The sequence below is a fragment of the Monopterus albus genome, unplaced genomic scaffold (assembly GCF_001952655.1).
Source record: "Monopterus albus unplaced genomic scaffold, M_albus_1.0 scaffold40.1, whole genome shotgun sequence".
Classification (NCBI taxonomy): Eukaryota; Metazoa; Chordata; class Actinopteri; order Synbranchiformes; family Synbranchidae; genus Monopterus; species Monopterus albus.
The window spans coordinates 4,805,807-4,811,065 of record NW_018127920.1 but is presented as its reverse complement, the minus strand read 5'-3'; the positions used below and the strand labels follow the sequence as shown (position 1 = coordinate 4,811,065).

Sequence of the window (5,259 nt, the reverse complement as noted above, 5' to 3'; positions counted from 1 at the left end):
CTAGGCCTCTTACGATGTGATGAAATGATAAAATGTTATGAATTAAATATTTCGATGTGGTTTTACTTTATATAGGAGTTAAATGCTTTTAACGGCTCATTATTTCATTTCAATCTACCTAAAAACGAATATACAATTATAGCAACTTTAAAAAAAGCCTGGCCTGACTGACAGGATGAGGCCTTGTAGAAAGTTTAAGGCTTGCTGATACAGCAATCACTCCTTACAGGGCCAGTAGCTACAGATGGGTGACAAATTAAATGAAAGAAAAACCCAACACAAAGAGTGTCAGTGAGGTGCTGGGCCATCACATGGCACCAGATCAGCTTCAGTGCACCTTGGCATTGACTCTCCGAGTCTCTGAACTCTACTGGAGAGATGAACACCATTCTTCTAACAGATATTCCCTCATGTGCTGTTTTGATGATGGTGGTGGAGACGCTTTCCAACACATCACTCCAACATCTCCCATAGCTTTTCAACAGGGCTGAGACCTGGTGACTGGGAAGGCCACAGCATCTGATTCACATCATCTTCATACTCATCAGACCAGTCAGTGACCCCTCATGCCTTGTGGATGGGGGCACCGTTATCCTCATTTATTCAGTCTTTCCTTTGATTTGTAACCCTTCTGTATTTATTTAGGATTTAACTGCCTCTTGAAAGGTGTCACTTTCTGTTTTGGATGCAATAGTGTTAATATACTGCTAATTAATTATATCATTATAAACCATTTTGACCATCCCTGCCATTTATAGGCTGTTTGTTTATTAATAAACGTTAGTCTGCTGCTATACTGCAGTCATTGCAGAACAGAGTGATAAAAACTTTCAATGTTTCAATGAAATGTTTGCACAAAATGCAAAAGCCACAGAACAAAAACATAAAACCTCATTATTCTATGTTTATGACAGATTTTCTTTCTAATTTATTAGTTGTTTTCCCCTTTAAACCATAGATTAATCCAAATGTAACCCAGTGATTTGTCTATCCTCAGATTCACCTAACACTGACTAGTCTTGAATATTCAAAGGACTTTTGCTCACAGGCAAGTTGAAGAGGGAACCTGCTCTTCAGGTTGCACTTTTTCGCTTCAGGCGACAGCTACAGGACGCTCACTGCCTGACACTCTTTACATGTTGCACTACTGAGGGAGCTACAGCAAGCAGTGCAATAACGAAAGGGCATCAGTCAGCTGGGTCTAACCTCCTCCCCACACCCTTCACCTGCCTTATACTGTTTCTGAACAAAGCACCACACCAGCGGCTCACACTTGTTAACGCCGCTTACTCACTTGCATCTTGTCATTAGGATGGTTACCAGAATAAAAGGAGCACTAAATAGAGAAGTGCTGTTTGTATTTTATTCCAAGCACAGCTGTGATGATGATGGGATGCTGGGGTATCGAGGCAGTACAGGGTAGCATTATGTACAGGGGAAAATGTTGACACCATGGATGTGTTGGATTCTTCTGGTTATACCACAATAAAAGTTCCTGATGAGACGCAGTGAAATTGTTTTGAAACCTGTGGAGAAACCAGTTTACAGTGGCAAGAAAGAACAAGAGACAGAAAAGTAGGGTAGGTTAGAGCAGAAGTGACCATTTAGAACATCATAAAACAAACAAAGAAATGTGGATTAAATCCAAGTGCAACAATAGGACCTCTGAAATGTATAATTTGCCCAATTTACACTTTTTTATAAACTTTACCTTGAAGGTTTTTGGCCATGTAGATAGTGTTGGTTCATATTTGTCTCTGAGATTTCTGCCTCTGCCTAATACAGTAGAGGAGAACAGAATTGAATTCATAGTTTTAAGCATCAACAGCAACTTCTCATTCCAAAGTCATTGTCCCTGTGTTCATAGGAACTATTTTTAAGGCACGAACAAATTCCAGTGAACAGAGTATGACAGTGTGATCCTGATTATGCAGAGTAATGTAGGCAGATTGGATAAATATAATTTTTCAACACTATGATTACCACAAACAAATTTCCATTGACCTCCACTGTAATGGAGGCAAGTCTGGAATCTCAGTTACATAGCTCCAAAACTGGACAAAGAAAATTAAAACTAAGAGAAAGTATGTCTTTTTAATATGGGTGAATTTAACATTTAAGACTAAAGGAAATGCACGTAGAACACTCACAGTATAAAAATGAACAAAAAAATCTGGCAGTGCTATAGTTTTAGAAAGGTGTATTGGTTTTATTGCGAAGGTTTTTTTTTTATATGTAGACAAGATAAGTTGTAACATTTAAGTGTCAAATCCAAACTAATATCCGAGAAGCTGCAGCTGGCTTCTTCTACATTAAAACACCATCTGCTGTAGAGTAGACACAGATGTCCAGTATACAGTCTAGTCTGTACATTGGTATTTTGACAAATACTTTTACTGTTTCTGTGATTTAGATCTGCCTGAGAAAACTCAAATGTTTTAGAAAAAATACCTTTGAATTTCCTAGTCAATCAGTGGTGTGGGACCACTGATAACACCTTCAAATCTAATGCTTCTATTGTAGGTCATGGACATCTTTCTGATAGAGCATGTATCCCAGGTAGGACTGGATATCTAACCCCAGTAATGTGTTATCTAGCTGCATAGCAATGGAAAATTAAAAACTGTCTCGTACTTGTGATTATGTTACATTTTTAAGTAATTCCAGTTTAAAATCTTCATATTGTTTTTTGTTCATTTTACATTTTGTAATGTCTTGTTTTCCTTCATTAAACTGTCTGACTTCAACATGATCTAGAGAACATGACTCATTTGTAAATAAAAGTGGATAAAACCACCAAAAACTAACTTTAGCACTCTTCATAAATACAGCCTAAATCACATAAAGAACTGTGCTGTATAATAGAAATGATCTTAAAATTGATGTAGATGAGGCTACATTAGAATTCATGTTTCTGTTTGTAGCATTCTTTTTATTCCTTACTGCACTTTCACCTTCAGCCAAACAATAACCAAATAAAGAGCACAGTGGGCAGGTTCAGTGTTAAGCTGGCAGGGAAGGAAAAACTCACTTTAATGGAAGAAACTTCTGACAGACCCCGGCTCTTGGTGGGGAAAAAAAAGCAACAACTAACAATCAAACACTGGGCAGGTTGATGTGGCCTGTGACTGCTCACCAGAGATGTAGAGCTCCAGAGCCAGGACTACCTGCAGGAAGGTACAGGGTGAGAGAGAGAGGAGACACACAGTTAGTCACGTAATGGTGGCATATAAGTGCATGAGGAGAGAAGAGGAGAGGAGAGGGGAGGGGAGGGGAGAGGAGAGGGGAGGAACACAGAGCATCATGGCCCCCATCAGCAGCCTAGTCCTATAGCAGCATAACTAAGGGAAGGCTCAGGGTCACCTGATCCAGCCCTAACTATAAGCTTTATCAAAAAGGAAAGTCTTAAGTCTAATCTCAAAGGTAGAGAGGGTGTCTGCCTCCTGGACTGAGACTGGGAGTTGGTTCCATAGGAGAGGAGCTTGATAGCTAAAGGCTCTGCCTCCCATTCTACTTCTGTGGACTCTAGGAACCACAAGTTGGATTTTACAGGGAGCCAGTGGAGAGAAGCTAATATGGGAGACCTGTAATCTCTCTTGCTAGTTCCTGTCAGTATTCTGGCTGCAGCATTTTGGATTAACTGGAGGCTTTTTATGGAATTATTGGGACATCCTGATAGTAAAGAGTTACAGTAGTCCAACCTGGAAGTAAGAAAGGCATGGATCAGTTTTTCAGCATCACCCTGCAGTGTGTGTCATTCAGTAGCAATCTCCAGTGAGACTGTGTAAACCCAGTGATCTAGGAGCTTTGGAAACAAGCAAGGTCATGGAACAGGACAGCACTTCCTTCTCAGAGGTGGGTTTTCACGTTTACATTTCCTCCACTCTGCCTGCTGGGACTCATATGTCTATATTTTTGTCCTTTAGATAAGAGAGTCAGAATATTAGGAACACCTCTGAATATAAAGCAGTCCAGTACAACACCACTTTTAACTATGACCTCATTAATAAACATATAATTGAATGTATACATTTACAACAATTTCACTAAAAACTGAAACATTTTGAGCTTCATAAACACAGATGTTAAGGTGGAAGTGTTGCATTGCAATGCATATATTTGTACAGGTGTACCCAATACAGTGGCCACTCAGTGTATACAGCAATTAAGCTCATTGTGGAGCTTGATATTGAACAGAATGGATCATTAAGCTACTGGTTTTCATATATTTTATACATTATATTATTGTAACAATATTAAAAAACACTTTGCCTTTTAAAATTCAGCTGTTTCTGAAGGGAAAAGGGCTAACAACTCAAATGGGTTTTAAGGACAGCTTGTAGTTAGCTATTTCACATTTCCTTGTCTGAATTGACGCAACAGCAGACAAGCTGACATATAGGCTGAACTACAGGATCGCATAACACTGTCCTGGCTCTCACAGCTCCTATAAAGTGGAAGTCATACAGCTAACAGAATCACAAAAGCCAGATCCTCCTGACTCATTGAAGCCGTCTATTCTTATGGTTGGAGCTACAGAATTCAATAGCCTACGTACCTTTGAGAGACAGTCGATGGGGCCGCGGAAGATGCAGGATGCTGAAGAAAAACAATCTACTCTTGACTGAGGAGATGATGATGTTCATAGACGATCGCCTCTGTCGCCACCTGCTGGAAGTGAGCGGCAGCAGCAGAGACACTCAGCACAGTTTAACTCCGTTCAGGCTTGTTTAGATTACAGTATATTAATCAGTCAGAGGTGTTAAAGAAAGAGGTTTGATTTAATGCCAGATTAAAGAGACTGTGGTCTAACATTTGAAGTTTTGAGGAAATTGTAGAAAACAGATCTTAAACCCGATGTTAGGTTAGAAGATGCATTGTATAAAATGAATTAAAAACAAACTACTGGACCAGGTGCTGCTGTACATCTGTGTAAAAATTAGTATCAGGGTTTTATATAGGCTAAAGGTTTTGCTTAAAGATTTAATGTACATTATATTTGACGTCCAAAACAACAACAACATAATACTACTACTAATAATAATACAGTGCCTTGCGAAAGTATTCGGCCCCCTTGAACTTTGCGACCTTTTGCCACATTTCAGGCTTCAAACATAAAGATATAAAACTGTAATTTTTTGTGAAGAATCAACAACAAGTGGGACACAATCATGAAGTGGAACGAAATTTATTGGATATTTCAAACTTTTTTAACAAATAAAAAACTGAAAAATTGGCCGTGCAAAATTATTCAGCCCC

The 5,259-nt window shown here is 39.0% G+C and overlaps 1 long non-coding RNA gene across 2 annotated transcripts; it reads right to left on the bottom strand.

The window, feature by feature from the left end:
- Positions 1-850: 850 nt before the first annotated feature.
- On the bottom strand, positions 851-4,594 carry LOC109959720 (uncharacterized). 2 transcript variants are annotated; one of them, XR_002274875.1, is made up of 4 exons: positions 4,559-4,594; positions 3,137-3,167; positions 1,712-1,776; positions 851-1,526 (listed from the first exon to the last, which is right to left on the bottom strand). It is a non-coding gene; the product is annotated as an uncharacterized LOC109959720 (long non-coding RNA). The 2 variants fall into 2 exon arrangements; XR_002274874.1 differs by lacking the exons at positions 3,137-3,167; positions 4,559-4,594 and adding an exon at positions 3,032-3,063.
- Between the last annotated feature and the right edge of the window lie 665 nt (positions 4,595-5,259).